Here is a 10,807-nt window from a genome sequence, read left to right on the forward strand (position 1 = left end):
ATAGTTATAGAGCAATAGTTAGCCCAATAGTTACAGAACAATTCATTATAGAGCAATAGTACATGGTCCTTGCCCTCCAGTAACTCTTGCTCTAGGATGAGAATTTCTTTGGAATGGGCATCCATGGTAATCAATTAGAGCTGGGCATAATGGCATGGATTCTGTTAATTAGGTTTCAGGTGGTGAGATGGGAAGGAGGGAAGACGCAGATTGGTGAACAGGCAATAATGGCTTTTGAAGTCTGTGATGGACTTTCTCTAGCCAAGGCATTTTCTTTAATTACAAAAGTTCATTTTCTTGGAATGACAATATTTGCATTTTCACTTAGTCGGTTGGCAGAAGTTGGAGAAATAGCATCGCTTGGTAGAGAAGAGAAAACAGGGTTGTTCTGCTATTGACTTTAGATCAAAGCAACACCTGATTTTTGGGTGTCCACACTATATATACACACACACATATTCTCATATACACACACGTGTGTGTGTGTCTCATATACACACGCATATTCTGCCCTAGCCTCCACTGCATAGGCCTTTACTAAGGGCATCTTTGCTAGGAGGGACTGCCTGTGAGTGACATCCTTAGTCTCCATCACTTCTGTGATGGGGGGAGCTCTGAGTCAGTGATTCTCATCAGCCATCATTTACAGTTATAAACAATTCAGGTGCTACTGTATTGAAAATGGAAGGGGGTGGTGGTGGAGGTAGCCATGAAGGAGAAATTGGACAACAACCTTTTCTCCTGAAAAGTCTCAACTTAGCCCAAACCTTGGGAGCGGTGCAATCTTTTTGATTCTGCTACTTGTGGCTGAGGATCCCTAAGCCACTAGGAGGGTAAACTCCCTTCTCATCTCAAATATTGTATTCTAACAAAAGCAACCCTGGGCACCTAGATCATTTTCCTCTGATTCTTTCCCTTGGGTGTCATCACATTGGAACATTATTCCTGGTTCTTAATTTTAGCAGACTTTAGAAGAAAAGACACTTCAAACTGAAAGAGGGCATTGAAATCAATTATGAACCAATCAGCTTGAAACAGTTTCCCTGTTCTTTCTCTTTTCCCTTCTGTACTGGAAAATCCCCACTCACACTGCATTTGGGTGCAGGCAAGCTGCTCCAACCCTCTGATAACGGCCTCAAATGTCAGAAGTCAGAGGGACGACCAGCAGTCGGGCCCCATTTCTGCAGAAATACCACTGAGTTATATGGAATTACACGAATCTTACTGGAATAGCTTACATTTCAGCTTGTCAGCCCAACTGGCTTAGGTTACTGCTTGTTATGTGCGATGTCTTAGAGATAATCCATTCCTGGGCACAATATGTATTTCGCCTGCTGAGTATTCACTCCTTTGTCTTCTGTTTACAGCACTCTGACTTTCTAGGGGGAAAATCGCACTCTTGGTCCACATGATCAGGTGGAACTGCTCCCACCCTTGGCTCTGGAAGGGGGCATAGGACCTAGGTATGAGCCATCAGAGGACTGTATCACCTGGACCCAGTGATTGGTTTAGGATGGACATGTGACCCAACCCAGGCCAAACATAGCCATCGAGACTTGATTCCCGAACTTCCCTTAGAAGGGTTGGAAAAAGCATATTCTGTTTTGGGGTTGGTGCTATAGGCAGCCCTCTTACGATTTCAAGGGGAGTGACTGTTAGTGAGTGGAGACAACATAGAGGAAAGCAGATCAGAGAGAAAAAAGGAGAGAGAGAGGAGTTTTGTGAGTCGATATATTTTTTTATGTCCTCTTTTTGTTGTTGTTTTGTTTAAACAAATTTAAGCTGGGTTTCTGTAAGTTGCGGCATGATGAGTCTTGAGGAGATGTCAGGGAACGATCTGCATGGTCCCCTCACACTCTTGATGGATACGCCAAGGACTCAAGGCCCTGACTGATCTTTTCTTGACATGCTTTTCAGGATTGTGTTTGTACTGAGCAAACTGAGGGATGAGGTAACCTCTCCCACAAAGAGCAGGCTTGCTTCCATCTGCTATAAAGGTGGCAAATCCCTCAAATTCAGTGCTCCTTTCTTGCAACACCACCATGTGTGCAGACATTCCTCTGGCCCACCTGTGTGCGCTGGGGCACCTGGGGGTGGGGACAGGAGGAACAGACACAAACGAACAGAATGCCCACACTTTCCTGACTGGGACCTTTGTCTCTGACCCAGGAGTCTTGTGTCTTCTGCCAGCATCCGTGAAAAAGTAACGGACTAACTTATTAGCTTGAAAAGTAAGGCGAAAGTCTCAGACCCTTCACACTTGTTGACACTGTATAGCTCCTTGGGCTTCCCTGGGCCAGGGCAGGGTGCATGGCAGCTTCACTAGGGGCATGTGCCTGACAGGAACACAGACTGAGTTGAGTCCTGGCTCTGCCATTGACTGGCTTTGTGATTGTGAGCTAGTTACCTAACCACTTAGGCCTTTTGGGTTCTCCTCTGTGGAATGGGGCTACTACTGCCAGTCACACAGACTTTTTCAGGAGGACTGAATAAGAAGATGACTGTAGTGCACTTGACACAGAGCCTGGCATAGAGTAAGCTCGGCCAAGTGTTAACTATTATTAACTCCTTGGTAGTGGCACTTAGTACATTAGGTTAAGTGAAATAAGTCAGAAACAGAAAAACAAATACCATATGCTAACGTATATATATGGAATCTAAAAAAAAAAAGGTACTGATGAACCTGAAGGGCTGCAATAAAGACGTAGACATAGAGAATGGACTTGAGGACACAGGGTGGGAGGGGGAAGCTGGGGTGAACTGAGAGTAGCATCGACATATATACACTACCGAATATAAAATTGTTAGCTAGTGGGAAGCAGCAGCATAGCACAGGGAGATCAGCTCGGTGCTTTGCGATGACCTAGAGCGGGTGGGATAGGGAGGATGGGAGGGAGGTTCAAGAGGGAGGGGATATGGGGATATATGTATGCATATGGCTAAATCATTTTGGTATACAACAGAAACAAACACAGTATTGTGAAGCAATTATACTCCAATAAAGATCTGATACAAAAAAAAACTAGGTTGCAGACAGTTTGAGGATAAACTTTTTTAAAAATAAATTTATTTACTTAAAAAATATTTCCAAATATTTTCTCATTATAAAAAAAAGTTGATTGTTGAAAAATTGGGAAATACATATCATAAAAATGAGAAAAGTTTTTAAAAATTATAATTCCACAACCCACACACTTCTTAATCGCATTTTGGTCAATATCTAGCGAGAATTTTAGTGTGGTGTGTATTGTATGTGTCTTGTCAAGGCAGGGTCATGATGTACACACTGTTTTGTTGTCTGTTTTTCCTCACTTAATATACCAGACCATCTTTGCAGTTTATACTTCTTTTGTAGCTTTCTATTAAAAGTTATTACAAACTAGTAATATAAGTGAAAGAATGAGTAGCATAGAAGTTATTAGGAAGAGGGATAAAATGAACACCCAGGACCTCACCATGTAACTTAAGCAGGAGGACATCCCCTATACTGTTGAGGCTCCTGTGTGCCCCTCCCTGATCAGATCATCCTGCCCCATCCCCTTGATCTCAGGATAACATGATCCTGAATTTCTATTTATAATTTGTATTTATTTATTCTTATAATTTGTATACTTTTATCATGCATGTATATATTAATAAATACAACATCATTTGGTTTGCTCACTTTAGATCTTAATAGACATGGTATTATGCTGCATGTATTTTCTGTGACTTGTTTTTATGCTTGGCATATGTCTCTGAGACCCATCTGTGTTGATGCCATTGTTCATTCATTTTTCAGGGATATATGGTATTCCCATGTAGACATATGCCATGATTAAGTCATGATTAAGTATCTGGCTAAGTCACCAAGGCAATGGTTTGGTGAAGGATGTCTACCTCCCTTGACAGGTGCTTCAGACTCTGGATGGGGGGTGGGAGTCCCACCCTGATCCAAGCCATTTGCTCCCAGGACAATTAGAGGTTTCCCAGCACTAAGCAGAGTGACCCAGATGATATAGGTCCCAGGGCATAATGTGGAGGAGATCCTCAAAAGCACAGAGGAGAAAGAGAAGGGTTGGGGGTTCAAGGTTATAGATAGAAGACAGTCTGGATGCCATAGGTGGACTGTAAAGATTCCACTCGGGGAAAACGTAGAAGAGATAAAAACATTTTCCCATAAGGATAAATGGCTGGAGATGTAGTACTGAACCAGTTAAGATTAGTCTGCCTAAGAAAAAGCATGGAAAAGGTCATACAATTTAAAACAACCTATGTGGGCTGAGTGTGTGGGGAAACTGACACTCTCTTATGTTACTAACAAGAGTATAAATTAGCAAAACCTGCATGGAGGGTAATTTGGCCAAATCTACAAAAATGTAGATTTAAAATGTACCTACCCTTGGATCCAGTGATTAAATTTCTAGGAACTTATCTTATAGATGGGTAAAATTATATATGTAATTAGTTATTGCAGCATTATTTATGATAATAAAATATTGAAACAATTTAAGTGTCTTTCTATAGGGAATTAGATAAATTATGGTTGATCCATCCAATGAAAACAGTGTTGCTGCTACAGAGGATGAGGTAACTTCTGAGGTACTAGCCACTTCCAATCTCCAAGTGTATTTGCTGTCTATGAATAGAATATCCTTGGTTATGGTCGTTGCTTCTGGGCATCTGGATTGTAGGGAATAGAGATGGGAAAAAGATATATTATTGCTACCTTTCTGTGTCTTTACAATTTTGTACCATATGAATGTATCAGTGAGCCAAAGAGTAAGTGAAATAAACATAAAAAGAGGTGAGAGGCTGCAGTCAAAATGAGGGCAGTAGAGGAGTGAAGAAGATGCAGGTACAAGCTGGAGCTTTGAGGAGAGGCAGAGGGATTTGCCCTGAAGGAGGGATTATCAGAAGATACGATGGTGAAGAGGATTTTTGAGAAGTTTTGCAGACTGTTGGGGTATACGGACTATGGCCAAGATGCCCTTTGCCCAAGGAAATCTTTACTTCATAATGCAACTTGTAAAGTTGGATTCTTTTTCTCTTTTTTAACGTGTTTTTGTTTTGTTTTCTTCCTTTAAAGCAAAAGTTCTAAGAGTGATAATAACAACAACAGTAAAATCATGATGTAATAATAACACCAACAATGAAGGTTGGTTATTATTTTAGCATTTAGAGTGTGACAGCCATTGACTAACACTTTCCATGTCTGATCTCATTTAATTCCTATATCAGCTGTATGAAGTTGGTGGTACTATTACTCCCATTTTATAGATAAGGAAACTGAGGCACAAAAATATTAAGTAAGATATATTAAGATTACATAGCTAGGAAGTGATAGCATTGAAAGGTGAGCTCACTTTGGTCTGCCTTCAAAGATTGTGCTTTTAACTACTTTGCTATATTCTTTTCCTAATGAATGAGTCATTTGTTAGAAAGTGTAGTAGCCTGAGGGTGTGCGCATGCACACACCCACGCCTACACCCACACGCACACACCACTCATCTAACTTCAGATGTTAACTGTTTACAAATATTTATGGGCCAACTTTCAGGGAGAGCTGGGATAAGAAAGAGGAATCGATGCTATGATCTTGTTCACCCAAGAAAAATCTAGAGATATTAGGACAATAGGCAGGGTAGTCATTTGCCAAGTGTTAGGAAGAAAGATTGCCTGCAAACTGACAACCAAGCAGGTGTTGCTACCATTCCTATTAGGCCCCTGGGAATTCCCAGAATGTGAGGCTGAGGAAGAAATCAAATAGTTTGCTGACTCCACTAACTTGCAAAAGTATTTTCAAAACTCCAAGCAGATTGCCCACTGTTCAGAGGCCATCAGACTCTAGGTGATCTTTCAGAGATAATGCGTTAACCCAAAAGCTCTTACAAATCACCCCAGAGCTAATATGAGCCAAGCTATTTCAGCTCAAATGGGGCATGAAGGAGCCAGTATGTTCCCTGGAAGACTCATTCTTTCTTCTTTACCCTTACTGTTCCAACAAGGCTGATTCCAGTGAGTCTCTGAGAATAATTCAAGGCTTATTTTCTCCAGAGGGAGCTGAAGTAACAACAGTATCTTTGCTACCACTGAGGGAGAAAGTGTATTCTGCATCGTTCCCCACCTTAAGCCTTGGTTTGTTTAGACAGAAAGTTTCCAGTCAGCTACTCATATTCCCACCAATGCCAACACTGTTCGATTCCGGTTTAGAAAGAAAGGACACTCCAGATTTGTGCTGTCAAATGCTGTAGTCTCTAGTCTATGTGGCCATTGAGCACTTGGAATGTGGAGGATCTAAATTGAGCAGTTCTATAAGTGTAAAATACACATCATGGTAGTTTGAAGACTTAGTATGAAAACAAGAATGCAATATATCCCAAAATCTTACATAGATTGTATGTTGAAATGATAATATAGGCAGTCCTTGCTTTGCAAGACAGTGCAGAACCATAAAAGAGCCAAAACTACACAAATGGTTACAATAATCAATGGGGGGAAATTATGATTATTATGTGACCTTTAGTGCTCGCTTTGGCAGCACATATACTAAAATTGGAATGATACAGAGAAGATTAGCATCGGCCCTGTGCAAGGATGATATGCAAATTCATGAAGCATTCCACATATTTAGCATGAGAAAGGAAACACTCACTCCAGTCCAGGAAGCGCTGAGAGTCCCATACAGGATAAACCCAAGGAGGAACACGCCAAGACACATATTAATCAAAATGACAAATATTAAATACAAAGAAAAACTATTAAAAGCAACAAGGGAAAAGCAACAAATAATATACAAGGGAACTCCCATAAGGTTATCAGCTGATTTTTCAGCAGAAACTCTGCAAGCCAGAAGGGAGTGGCATGGTATATTTAAAGTGATGAAAGGGAAAAACCTACAACCAAGAATACTCTACCCAGCAAGGCTCTCATTCAGATTCCACAGAGAAATCAAAAGCTTTACAGAAGCAAAGCTAAGAGAATTCAGTACCACCAAACCAGCTTTACAACAAATGATAAAGGAACTTCTCTAGGCAGAAAAAAAAATAAAAAAAGAAGCCACAACTAGAAACAAGGAAATGACAAATGGGAAAGCTCACCAATAAAGGCAAACATACAGTAAAAGTAGGAAAGCATCCACACACAAATATGATATCAAAACCAGCAACTGTGGGAAGAGGAGAATACAAAGGCAGGAAATGGGAGATGCGTTTGGAAGTAAAAGATGAGCAACTTAAAACAGCCTTGTGTGTATATAGACTGCTATATCAAAACCTCATGGGAACTGCAAACCAAAAAACTATGATAGAAACACACACAAAAAAGAAAAGGCCATCCAGAAACAACACTAAAATAGTCATCAAATCACAAGAGAACAAAAGAGGAAGAAAAGACCTACAAAAACAAATCCAAAATAATTAAGAAAATGGCAATAAGAACATACATATTGATAATTACCTTAAATGAAAATGGATTAAATGCTTCAATCAAAAGACATCGACTGGCTGAATGGATACAAAAACAAGACCTGTATATATGCTCTCTCCAAGAGACCCACTTCAGGTCTAGGGACACATACAGACTGGAAATGATGGGATGGAAAAAGATATTCCATGCAAATGGAAATCAAAAGAAAGCTGGAGTAGCAATACTCATATCAGACAAAATAGACTTTAAAATAAAGACTGTTACAAGAGACAAGGAAGGACACTACATAATGATCAAGGGATCAATCCAAGAAGAAGATACAACAACTGTAAATATCTATTCACCCAACATAGGAACACCTAAATATGTAAGGCAAATGCTAACAACCATAAAAGGCGAAATCAACAGTAACATAATAATAGTGGGGGACTCTAACACCCCACTTACACCAATGGACAGATCATCCAGACAGAAAATCAATAAAGAAATAGAGGCCTTAAATGACACATTAGACCAGATGGACTTAATTGATACTTATAGAATGTTCCATCGAAAGCAGCAGATTACAATTTCTTCTCAAGTACACGTGGAACATCCTCCAGGATAGATCAAATCTTGAGCCATAAATCAAGCCTCAGTAAATTTAAGAAAACTGAAATCATATCAAGCATCTTTTCTGACCACAATGCTATGAGATATGTGACTTTTAGAATTTTTTGTCCAAACAATAAAAATTCTTGCTATCAGTTATAAATGGATGCAAAGATTTAAAAAGTGGTAAAACTAATTTATTTGGTACCCACTAATTTAAAATATTAGGAACTCTGAGAATAAAAGGTTTTTTTTCATAATAAACATATCAAGAGTAGGTTGAACAGGGCCTGCCACCTTCTTGTTACATAACTTGTAATATGGACGAGCATCTTTTATGAGCCTTGGTGAATTATCATGTTCCTTTCTGAAATCAGTTCCCAGCATTTTATCCATTGCTTTCCCAATGTCATGAAACATCTCTGAAAGTTTCTTTAATGTAAAATTTCATTGCTGGTGTCACTTCTTCTGAGTCGTCTGCATCCTTTTCGTCACAACCACATTCCTCATTTCTGTCAGTAAGTTTACCTTCACTAAGTTTCTGAGGCTATTCATCTAGAGTCTCTTGAACAGGAGAAGTGTCAACGGCCCCACAGTTGTTCGTCTTGTAATCACACCTGCTTTCACTTCCAACAATGTCTTTTTAAAATGTCTTTGCTGATCTCTCACCTCATTAGCCAGTTTCCTCTTTAGATTATCCGTTTTTATAAAAGTGTCAAGTGGATTTAACACTGAGAGACAAGGAGGCAACACAATCACACACTTCACTCTCTATGCATGAACTGAATATCAGATGTGCACTGACCAATCACCAGTGGACTTTGAAAGAAATGCTTTGACTGGTCACTGATAATGATGTCCACCTGTTGTTTCCATAGTCATTCATGGACTGAAAGTATAGCAGTGAATTCTGTACTTTATGCAATTATGCACAGTTATTATACCAGAACAATTGAGATTTGTACCATGTTATTGGAAGACTAGTTTTATTAAATTAAATGGTGATAACTAAAATTAATGCATGTTGGAGCCATGCAAAGCAAAATCTGCATATGTTTTGGATACTGGGTTAAATAAATTATATGATTAAAATTAATAATACTCATTTCTTTTTACTTTCTGAGTGTAGCTAATAGAACATTTTAAATCACATACGTGGCTTACATTACATTTCTATTAAGCAGTGCTGCTTTATACCATATATTAACAAAAATGTTAAGAGAACAACAACAAAAAGAAATATGCAGGGACTTCCCTGGTGGCACAGTGGTTAAGAATCCACCTGCCAATGCAGGGGACATGGGTTCGAGCCCTGGCCCAGGAGGATCCCACGTGCCATGGAGCAACTAAGCCTGTGCACCACAACTACTGAGCCTGCACTCTAGAGCCCACAATCCACAACAACTGAGCCCACATGCCACAACTTCTGAAGCCCGCGTGCCTAGAGCCCTTGCTTTGCAACAAGAGAAGCCACTGCAATGAGAACCCTGTGCCCCAAAACGAAGAGTAACCCACACTTGCAGCAACTAGAGAACGCCTGTATGCAGCAACGGAGACCCAACGCAGCCAAAAACTAAATAAATAGATTAATTAATTTTAAAAAGACATTATAAATAATTTTATGCCCATTTAAATGAAATAAATTCCTTGAAGAATATAACTTACCAAAACTGACACAAAAAGAAAGAATAATCAGAATGCTGTATATCTACTAACGAGATCAAATGTTTTACTTTAAACCTCTCCATAAAGTATACTCCTAGCCCAGATGGTGTCTTTGGTGAATTCTAGCAAATAGTAAAGAAAGTAGTAACTTCAATTTTATATATACTCTTCCAGAAAATAGAAAAAGAAGCTACCCTTTTCAGTATTTCTATGGGGTCAGCATAACCTTGACAGCCAAATAGTTATGAAAATTATAAGAAAGGAAAAATTACAGACCAACATGTAGCAGGAACATATATGTAAAAAATCTAAATAATATATTCAAAAATGGAATTCAGTAATATATGAAATAGGTAATGCATCACAATTAAATGAAGTTTATCCTAGGAATGTTAGCAATAGTTTACCATTAATAGTCCGTATAATTCAATGTATTCACAGAAAATGGAGATAGATAAAATGATGATCTTAATAACTGAGAAAAAACTTTTGAAAAAACACAATACTGATTTATGGTAAAGACTCCTAGCAAGTCAAAAAGAGAAGTCAATTTAATGGTCAATTACTGAAAACTTTCTTCCTGAGGTTGGGGGAACTGTATGGATTCTACTAACATTATTTCTATTAAAATAAAAATGAGGATCTTAATCAGTGCAATAAGGCAATAAAAAGAAATGAAAGTCATAAGGTTTAGAAAAAGACAAAATAAAACTGTCATTATTTATAGAAAATATGATTGTGTACATAGAAAATCTTAAAAAACATCTAGAGATAAACAACTAGAATTAATGTTTATTATCCAGGTTATTGGATCCAAGGTCAGTGTATGAAATCAATTGTATTTTTATATACCAGCAACACAAACGTTGCAAATGAAATTAAACTAAAAGAGATAAAATTTATATTAGCATAAAACGCTTCAAATCTAGGAATGTATTTGATGATAAATGATCAAGACTTCTACATTGAAAACTATAAAACTTTGCCAAAAGAAATTTCAAAAGCCTTAATAAATGGAGAAGTTGTTTTTCCCCATCTTCATGGATTGGAAGAATTAAAACTGTTAGGATGTAAATTTTTCCCAAATTAATCTTCAGATTAAACACCACTCTAATTAATGGTGTTTTCAGTAGGTTTGTGTAGA

The 10,807-nt window shown here is 38.5% G+C and overlaps 1 non-coding gene across 1 annotated transcript; it reads left to right on the top strand.

Annotated features, from left to right (window-relative positions):
* The first annotated feature begins 6,504 nt into the window (after window positions 1-6,504).
* LOC117313102 (U6 spliceosomal RNA) lies at window positions 6,505-6,611 on the top strand. Its single transcript, XR_004527565.1, has one exon. It is a non-coding gene; the product is annotated as a U6 spliceosomal RNA (small nuclear RNA).
* Window positions 6,612-10,807: the final 4,196 nt, after the last annotated feature.

This window comes from Tursiops truncatus, chromosome 7 (genome assembly GCF_011762595.2).
Source record: "Tursiops truncatus isolate mTurTru1 chromosome 7, mTurTru1.mat.Y, whole genome shotgun sequence".
NCBI classification, from domain to species: Eukaryota; Metazoa; Chordata; class Mammalia; order Artiodactyla; family Delphinidae; genus Tursiops; species Tursiops truncatus.